This window comes from Babylonia areolata, chromosome 17 (genome assembly GCF_041734735.1).
Source record: "Babylonia areolata isolate BAREFJ2019XMU chromosome 17, ASM4173473v1, whole genome shotgun sequence".
NCBI lineage: Eukaryota > Metazoa > Mollusca > Gastropoda > Neogastropoda > Buccinidae > Babylonia > Babylonia areolata.
In genome coordinates this window covers 20,033,291-20,043,852 of record NC_134892.1, presented here as the reverse complement: position 1 = coordinate 20,043,852, position 10,562 = coordinate 20,033,291, and the positions used below count along the sequence as shown (strand labels likewise).

The window sequence follows — 10,562 nt, the reverse complement described above, 5'->3', positions numbered from 1 at the left end:
CGCTTCGTATGTATACGCACGCAGAAGATGAAATACGCACGTTAAAGATCCCGTAATCCATGTCAGCATTCGGTGGGTTATGGAAACAACATACCCAGCATAGACACTTCCGAAAACGGAGTATGGCTGCCTACATGGCGGGATAAATAAACAAAATGGTCAAACACGTAAAATGTTACATGTCTGAATATGTATTTATACGTGCTTGAAATCTGATTGAATGACACAATAAACGAATAATGAGCGCGCAATGGCAGCCATCAGTCGGCTCTACCAACCTGTTGTGTAAGTGTTTGTAAAGCGCTTTGAGCTTGGTCTTCGACCGAGGATAGGCATTATATAAGTATCCATATCATTCATCCGTTCATCTGACACAGTTGCTGCAACCTTCCTCCTGCATAAATGAAGACAGAATGTTTGCTGCGTAGTCCAATAGGACATTTGTTATAGTTGTTTGATGTTGGCGTTTATAACGTTTCCATTTTCCCTAGCGTTGTCTCTCCCTATTCACCCTCCACACATACACACACTTTTACCCCCACCCCCCTCCCACAACCCCTACCCCCACGGTGTGGGATTTTTTTTTTTTTTTTTTTTTTCGTCTAATATCACTTCAAGTGGATAGACGTTAAACTGAAGACAAACGATGAAGACAGAATCATCAACCAACACAGGAGGTTGTTTCTGGTTGACTCAGGTGGTTGAGCGTCAAGCTCGTGGTCACAGCGTTCCGGGTTCGAATCCCTAACATGTAACACTTGGCAATTTCGTTTCACTGCTGCTCATCTAACCTTGGTGGTGGTGTCGTTCTGGGGCGGTATTCAGGAGCCAGCTGCATTGCTTGGTCCTACCTTTTTGACAGTTACACGTGACTAAATGCCTACGTTGACCGAACTACACCATTGGTCAGTTCCATACTACACACAGTTAGTAGCGGGTTACGACCATACTAGGCTCTTCCGTCCGAACAATGCAACTGGCTCCAGGGGACCATTGTGCCTGCGGGTAAATGTGTACCTGTGGGTAATCTGCTTGAGGCAAGGCAGACTGCCAGAGGGTAAGCGATATCTGGTATGGAGTGATGGCCTAGAGGTAACGCGTCCGGATAGGAAGCAAGAGAATTATACCAGGAAAACGGCAAAACTTTAAACCGTAGTGTAATTAATGTTCAACAACCGGGAACTATCAATCAGTCAAATAAATACACTAATTCAATCAGATTAAGGCAGATCCATACATTATCAAACAGGATAAAACTGACGCGCTTTCATAACTAAGTTCAGCAAAGATGTTAGGTGCATATGTGGAGAACATATATCTAGCAACCATATAATATTCGAATGTCAGAATCTAAAATGTTTTTTACCAGACTTCACCAAAAGTTCTTTTGAATGTGTTATTAACAATTCCAATATGTTATTTGCTGTTGCAGAAGGTTTGCTGCGTAGTCCAATAGGACATTTGTTATAGTTGTTTGATGTTGGCGTTTATAACGTTTCCATTTTCCCTAGCGTTGTCTCTCCCTATTCACCCTCCACACATACACACACTTTTACCCCCACCCCCCTCCCACAACCCATACCCCCACGTTTTTTTGTTTGTTTGTTTTTTATCGTCTAATATCACTTCAAGTGGAAAGACGTTAAACTGAAGACGAACGAAGCGAGAGAATCTGAGCGTGTTGGTTCGAATCACGGCTCAGCCGCCGATTTTTTCTCCCCCTCCACTAGACCTTGAATGGTGGTCTGGACACTAGTCATTCGGATGAGACGATAAACCGAGGTCCCGTGTGCAGCACGCACTTAGCGCACGCAAAAGAACCCACGGCAACAAAAGGGTTGCTCCTGGCAAAATTCTGTAGAAAAATCCACTTCAATAGGAAAAAACAAATAAAACTGCATGCAGGAAAAAAAAGAAAAAAAGGGGGGATGGCGCTGTAGTGTAGCGACGCGCTCTCCCTGGGGAGAGCAGCCCGAATTTCACACAGAGAAATCTGTTGTGATTCTTCTTCTTCTTCTTCTTCTGCGTTCGTGGCTTCAACTTCAAATAACAATGCTACTACTACCGTTGCTGCAGCTACTGCTGCTAATTCTCCTCCTCCTCCTCCTCCCCCTCCTCCTCCACATCATCCCCAACTCCTCTCCCTCCTCCTGCCCCTCCTCCTCCTCCCCCATCCCCTCTTCCTCCCCCCTCCTCCTCCTCCCTCTCCTCCTCCCCCTCCTCCTCCCCATCATCCCCTCCTCCTCCTCCTCCCCCTCCTCCCCCTCCTCCTCCCCATCATCCCCTCCTCCCCCTCCTCCACCTCCTCCTCCCCCATCCCCTCCTCCTCCTCCTCCCCCTCCTCCTCCCCATCATCCCCTCCTCCACCTCCTCCTCCCCCATCCCATCCTCCTCCTCCCCCTCCTCCCTCTCCTCCTCCTCCTTCTCCTCTCACTCCTCCTCCTCCCCCTCCTCCTCCCTCTCCTCCTCCTCCTCCTTCCCCTCCTCCCTCTCCTCCTCCTCCTCCCCCTCCTCCTCCTCCTCTCACTCCTCCTCCTCCTCCCTCTCCTCCTCCCCCTCCTCCCCGCCGCCGCCCCCTCTCTCCCCTTGTACTTCCTCTCTCGAGCCCATTTTTCCCAGATTGGTAATCCCCTGTCACCGGGTTCCCCAGGGGACTGGTTGCATGAGCTGCGATCTATGCAGCGCTATGATTGCTTAGAGAGAAGAAAGTTTCGCAAGTCTATGGAGTTCACCGTAGAGTTAGTTAGGCACATTCTTAAACGGTAAGCAAACTTAGAGAAGCTGCTGAGTTGGGTATCATGCGACCCGCCTTTGAAGTACGTGTGGTGTGTGTCGAGGTTGAATTGATTGACTGATGTTTTACACTGGGGTTTGAGTGGGGTTTTTTTGTTTTTGTTTTTGTTTTTTGATATAGCGGTTAGTAATTTGTGTCTTTATTTTTTATGTGTTTTTTTTCTCCTACTTTTCCACCTCTCCCTCCTCTTCCTCCTCATCTTCCTCCTCATCATCATCTTTTTTTTTCTCTGTTATCAACATCATAGTCATTACCAACACCATTGTCATTGAAGATTCTTGATTCAGACTTGTTTCATACATGCAGTTGTTAACTGTTCGGGGTTTTTTGTTTTTGTTTTGTTTTGGTTTTTTTAATAATTTTGTGGTACCCTTAGTAGCAATTGATGAATGAAAGTCTAATTTTTTGGTACTCTTAGTAGCAATTGATGAATGAAAGTCTAATTTTTTGGTACTCTTAGTAGCAATTGATGAATGAATGTCTAATTTTTTTGGTACTCTTAGTAGCAATTGATGAATGAAAGTCTAGTGTACAGTTTTATTACATTTTTCTTGTTGTTGTTGTAGTTGTAGCCTTAATATTTCACGAGAAAAAAAGTTCGAGTGTGCAGTTCAATCATGGTTTTTTAAAATTAATGGTTTTGTTGTTGTTGTTGTTGTGTTGTTTTGTTTTTTTTTTTTGTTTTTTTTTCTATCATGCAATTTGGAAGCATTTTGCTGCTGCTGCTGTTGTTTTGTTGTTGTTATCGTCGTCATGGTTTTGAATTGTCGGTGGATACTCAAACAATGTGAGTTTCAACATGTGTTCAAAAAGTGACCATGTGTTGTCTTAGTTTGAAATTCTTGGTTCAGTTTAGTTTGTGAGTTCCGTAGTGCACATGCCTTATAGAATAAAAGTGTTTTTTAAATATTTACATTTGCTGGTTTGTGCGTAGTATGGTGTGTGTGTGTGTGTGTGTGTGTGTGTGCGCGCGCGCGCGCGCCGTGTGTGTGTGCGTTGTTCTCTATCTCTGTCTCACACATACACATACATACACACACATACATAAAGGCACACGCACAGAGACACACATAACATGCAGACACGCATGCTCAGACAGACACAGACACACAGACCACACACACACACACACACACACACACACACGAGAGAGAGATGCTCACACACACACACACACACACACACACACACACGAGAGAGAGAGACAGACAGACAGAGACAGAAACACAGAGAGTTTGTGAGAATCTTTTGTCACAACACACGCTGAATACCATCTAACTGATGTACACAATTAATCACTTTTAATTATTTATTTATTTATTTCAATAATCATAACAGCTGTGATCAGTGTATCAAACGATAATGCAAAAGACGTCCACGGACCTTGCAAAGTCTGTTTTTCAGTCAGAAAAGAAAATGACGTCAGCAATACACACGCACACACACACACACACACACACACACAAATCGTTACGTATTCACGTCATGACCAGCCACAAATCGTCATCACTGTCACCACATAACATGTCATGTGTTCGAACTGAAAAGTGACACACTGCTTCATCGCTCAGAACGTGACTGCACAACATCAGCATTATTATCAACATTGCATCAGAGCGACAGCCTTGTGGAAATATGACTGACTGGGCTCATTAAGTTTGATTTCCGGTAATCCTGCAGTTTAGAATACTAAACTCAGGGGGGCCGTTCAAATGAAAAAATAGAGGTTGTTTTAGACTGACCTTGATGCGCTGAGTCGAATGCAACCCTCAGCTAAGCTCTACGGCCACTCCTTGTCAATGAAACAGAGACATAATAAATAGTAAACTCAGTCGGTCACTTCCCGAGCAACTATCGGCGAGCCATTTTGATTGCTGGTTACGTGGTGTTTACGTCATCAACTTCTGTGTGTTTTCAGTAGAAGGAGTACTACTTACCGTGCATTTGATCCAGTTTCGTGGCAAAAGGAGTGGTCTTAGAGCTTAGCTGAGGGTTGCATTCGACTCCGCGCATCGAAGTCAGTCTAAAACACCTTCTACTTTTTCATTATAACGGCCCCTGAGTTTAGTATTCTAAACTGCAGGATTACCTTGATTTCCGTATTCGGATTTTTTTTTTTTTTTTTTTTTTTTTTTTTTTTGGTCTTTTTTCGGTTGCTTTGTGTGTGTGTGTGTGTGTGTGTGTGTGTGTTAAAAAAACAACAATAATTGCTTCTGTTTTTTTGTGGGTTTTTTTTTTTAAGTGTAGATGTTCTACACTTCATTTGTCATGAAGAAAAGAATATACACAAATTACATTGCATAATGTCATGTTCAGTGTTCATATGTATTTCAGTATTGTAAAGATTTCATCAAAACGGTTCTTTTATGTCTGCAACACAAATCTATGGGAGGTGGTGTTTTGTTGTTGTTTTGTTTTTGTTTGTTTGTTTTTGTTGTTGTTGTTGCTATTTGTTAAACATGGACATCATCAAACAAGGGAGTGTGGCTGACAAACTATTAATAGCAGAGGGGTGAATTACAGCAATATGCTTTTCAATCTTAAGTCGTGTATTCTTTTTCTTCTTTTTCTTTTTTTTTCTTTTTTTCTTCTTCTTCTTCTTTTTTTTCCAACACAATTTGCTTTTTATCAATTTTACTTCCGCACATGAAAATACCAGAAAATTGGATAAGCAGACCAAAAACATCGGACGAGGATTCACCTTCACCCTCCCTCAACCCCCTCTGCTAGATCTTGAGGAGTGGTCTGAGAGCCAGTCATTCGAATAGGACGGTAAACCGAGGTCCCGTGTACAGAATGCACCAAGCGCATGGGAAAGAACCCATGGCAACAAAAGGGTTATGTCATTCCAAACTCCTGTTGAAAGAGTCGCTTTGATTGTGAAACAAAGTAATAACGCATTTGCAGACACACAAAAAATTGTGTGTGTGTGAGTGTTTATATCTGTGTGTGTGTGCGTGTGTGTGTGTGTGTGTGTGTGTGTGTGTGTGTGTGTGTGTGTGTGTGTGTGTGTGTGTGTGTGTGTGTGTGTGTGTGTGCAGCGACGCACAATGCCAAGAAGAGCATCGAAGATTTCGCACAGAAATATCAGTTGTCACAACACACAACACATTGCAATACATTGCAACACAATACAATACAATACAATACAATACAATACAATCCGACGGGATGCGATACAATACAATACAATACAATACAATACAATAAAAGATAGAGATGCTGACAGAACGAGTATTTTTCGTCAGCTAAAGCGAAACATAACACACATCTTAATCAATGTGCGTATAAATTATTTGAATAATATATTTGGTCATACATTCTTTAATGAGAGCCACACTTCGTTCTTATATTCAAAAAATGGAAAATGAAATACGCAATATTAAAGTACAATCTAGACAGACTCATTCGAATCTCAAGTGAACATGTCATATCTAAAATAATAAAACACAGTGAAAAAATATAATTACAATTATTACATGCAATATTTGAAGAAGGAAAAACCAACTACACACAAATATGTGCGTGATTTATTCAAGTTTATATGCAATTATGCAACGCAGGAGACATTGAATAAAGATATATATATATATATATATATATATATATATATATATATATATATAAATCAACCCATAAACTTTTATCAATAAAAAATTAAAGGTGCTATCCACAGTAAAGAAACAAACAAACAATATATATATATAAATTTTAAAAAAATAAACGAACACAAAAAACAAAAATAAAACATACAAAAATATCTAAATAAAACTGAAAGTCATTTACCAACATTTAGAAATCACAAACAGCAACAGAAAGTCATCCATAAACAATTCTAAATCAAAAGAAAGGTATTATTCATAGTAAGAAAAAAACCACACAATATATATCAGAAAGTCATTCATGAACATGTATCAATCATGAGAATATATACAGAAAAGAAAGGTTATATTCATAGTATAAAATATTTCAAAACCAGAGTGCCCTTTAATTAAAACATTATAGATCACAAAGCTATGAACGGGAAAGGAAGAGATTATACACATAAGAGCAGCAGGAAGGGAAAAATGCAACCACGTTGGATAAAAGCAATGTTCGTTTTGAACAAAATTGCAAAATCATTTTTTCATTGAGTAAAATGTAGTGAGACATTACACATCTAAAAATAACCTGAAGGAGCAGGACAAATCTCGATCTCTAAAAACATGCCATGATCTGTCTCTCTCTCTCTCTCTGTGTGTGTGTGTGTGTGTGTGTGTGTGTGTGTCCCTCTCACTCGCTCTCTCTCTCCCAAACAAAACCCTGTCTGCCTCTCTCTCTCTCTCTCTCTCTCTCAAACAAAACTGCCTGTATGTCTGTCATTATCTATTTCTCTCTCTCTCTCTGTCTGTCTCTCTCTCTTCCTTCTTTCCCTTCTCTCTCTCTCTCTCTCTCTTTCTCTCTCTCTCTATATATATATGTATCTCTATTTCTGCACTTATTTCTTTATCTCATATACATATAAGAACATATAATTATATATATAGTCTATATATCTAACACTAACAACATGTCTTTATGTCTCTATATCACTATCTCTCTTCCCTCGCCCCTCTCCCTATCTCTTACTTCCCACCCAACCCCCTCTCTGTCTCTCAGATTACTCACAGCAATATATCTACTACTACTACTACCACTAGTACTACTACTACTACTGCTGTTGACGATGACTTCCGGATGGAAGGCTGTATCAGTTTAATCCTTTTCCATGCTAGCACAGTAATGGCTGATGAGTCTGATTCGAGGTCGGTAGATTCTTCAACTACTAACAACTGCTGTCCCGTTTACCTGGACTAGAATTTGATCATAGTGGAGAGTGTCTTAAACCTAAGTTTACATCCCCACTCTCTCGGCCAAGAGGGTTTTAGGACAGTCGGCGTTGTTGGGATGGTTCCCAAAGGCCAACTAGCCCCCAAGGTAGCAACACTAAGAGCCTGTGCAATCTTACCTCCAAGTTTGAGAGTCATAGTTCTTCTTGAATTAAAGACTAGAGCGGTAAATGATTTCTCGTTGCAGAGGAGAAACAAGCTCTCACTTTGCTGTTGGCCGAACAAGTTTCTGTCAATCTCTGATACTACTACTAGTACTAGTACGACGACTACTACTACTACTACTACTACTGCTACAACAACAACTACTACAACTACGGCAAGTACTGGTTCAGGCTTCCACGTCCGCGTCCGAGGGGGACTTTTTCTTCTGGCGGATGCAGGGTGTGTGCAGCATGAAGTGGAACAGTGAGCCGACCACAATCAATGCGCCGCCCACAAAGAAAGCCAGATCGATGTTCTGAGTCTCGTCAATGATTGCCCCTGGAAGAAAGAAAAAACACCCAGTGTTTCAAACAGCGCTCAAGAGAGTTCAAAGGTTCAAGGTTCAAAATCATTTTAAATCCGAGAAACCCTATTTGGGTACATGGAAACACAAGGGAAAAACCGGCCCGCATCCTCGAGACGTGCAATCGCACGAAGAAGAAGAGAGAGAAAATAAGAAAATAAAAAAAAGGGGCGAGGGGGAGGAGAGGGAGGGGGAGGAGGGTGGGGGGCACACATAGTGGAACCCTAGGAAAGGAAAACCTGCACGGCCCACATGCACAAACGCAAAAAAACAATCATCAATTACGTGAATTATGGAACTACTTGATTTATACGGGGCGCATGAACATGCCCACACTTACGCAGTTGTCACACACACACACACACACACTCACACACACGCGCGCGCGCGCCCGCGCGCGCACACACACACACACAAAAAAAACGCGCGACGAAAGAGAGAGAGACAGAGAGAGAGAGCGAGAGAGAGAGAGAGAGAGAGAGAGAGAGAGCGAGAGACACAGAGAGAGAGAGAGAGAGAGCGAGACAGAGAGAGACACAGAGAGAGAGAGATCGAAATAGAGATAGAAAGACAGAGAGAGAGACACAGAGAGAGAGAGAGAGAGATTCAGTTTCTCAAGGAGATGTCAGTCTTTGGGCAAATCCATGTGCGCTACACCATCGGGTGAGGGGTGGGGTCGTGTTAGTAAACATGTGGACACTTTGAAAGAATTTTCATGAAGCGGGTACAACGGTTCAAAGTTTCACAATATATGTTCTCTCTCTCTCTCTCTCTCTCTCTCTCTCTCTCTCTCTCTCTGTGTGTGTGTGTGTGTGTGTGTGTGTGTGTGTGTGTGTGTGTGTCTGTCCTGTCTGTCTATCTGTCTGTCTGTCTGTCTGTTTCACTGTCTCTCTCTCTCTCTCTGTATACATACACACATACATATTGGGTGTCCCCCAAAAAAAACGGCTTTTTGACAAGTATTTTCTCAGTGATAGAGGAACGAAATTCATTGAAATTTTTACACAGTAACCTTAGGGTATCGTCAACAGGTCTGCAAAGTATCTAAACGTTCGGACAAAAATTTTGCGAGTATTGTCAAATTCAAAACAGCATGTAAAAAAAAAAATCCAATATCAGAGCTGTGCAATGTGACCGTCACCATGTTCATGCCAGTTGCCATGCGTTGGCATCTGTCAATCAGTGTCAGTCTAAAAATAGCCTGTCTGGGCGTCAACCATGCCTTTGAGTGAAAGTGATAAGGTTACCATTGAAAACTGTTTCAAGGAGAAAGGCTGGGGTGGAAGAAGGATCGTAAAAGAATTTCCAGGCAAGGGGTGGAGTCATGTCACTGTAAATAGACTTATCGTTAAAATACGCACTACAGGGTAAGTAGCACGTAAAACTGGCAGTGGGAGACCCAAGACTGCATGTTCGGAGGAGAACAAGGACCGTGTTGAGGAACTGATTCAATCCCAGGAGAAGAACCAAGGGACCCACAAATCTCTTAGAGAAGTTGCGAGCAATTTACAAGTGAGCAAGACTTCAGTGAAAAGAATGGTGTAAAAACCCCGCCATAGTACACCAGCGACCTACCCGCCAGAGGGGACCCAGCACAGGAGGTCACGCCACCTCTCTATCCCCCCTCTCTCTTTCTTCCTATCCATCTCTCTCTCTCTCTCTCTCTCTCTCTCTCTCTCTCTCATGCCTCTCTATAGATAGATAGAGATGGAGAGATAGACAGAGAAATAGAGAGATCCATCCATCCATGCATACTGACCGACTGTATCCATTCATTGTCAGATTAACGTTTAGTTGCCCTGACATTTTAGCAATCCTCTGAAACAATAACATTAACTGAGCAACACACACACACACACACACACACACACACACACACACACACACACACACACACACAACCAAGTAGAGAAAAAAACCGCCACAGTACACCAGCGACCTACCCGCCAGAGGAGACCCAGCACATGAGGACACGCCACGGGCCAGGGTGAGGAAGCCGAAGGCGTTGGTCAGCTGCTCCACGCCCAGCATGTCGCACAGCAGGATGGAGCTCAGGGAAATGTAGGCCGCTGAAAAGCATCATCGTCATCATCGTCATCGCCATCTTCTTCTTCTTCATTCGCCATCGTCGCTGTTGTCGTAGTTATCGCTTGTGTCTATATAGTCGTCATTGCCGTCATCGTCAACAAAATATCGTCACTGTCGTCATCATCATCATCATCAATGTCGTCATCGTCATCATCGTCATCTTCATCTTCTTCTTCATTTGCCACCGTCGCTGTTGTTGTAGTTATGGTTTGTGTCTATACCGTCGTCATTGTCGTCATCGTCAACAAATATCGTCACTATCGTCATCATCATCATCATCAATGTCGTCATCGTCATCATCGTC

General features: G+C 42.4%; 1 pseudogene across 1 annotated transcript in view; it reads right to left on the bottom strand.

Annotated features, from left to right (window-relative positions):
* Window positions 1-4,089: 4,089 nt before the first annotated feature.
* LOC143291737 (monocarboxylate transporter 14-like) overlaps window positions 4,090-10,562 on the bottom strand; it is a 47,805-nt pseudogene continuing 41,332 nt past the window's right edge. Inside the window, exons 7-8 of the transcript XR_013056578.1 lie at window positions 10,114-10,239; window positions 4,090-8,145 (exon numbers count right to left, since the gene is read on the bottom strand). The product of XR_013056578.1 is annotated as a monocarboxylate transporter 14-like (transcript). The remainder of the gene's footprint in view (window positions 8,146-10,113; window positions 10,240-10,562) is intronic.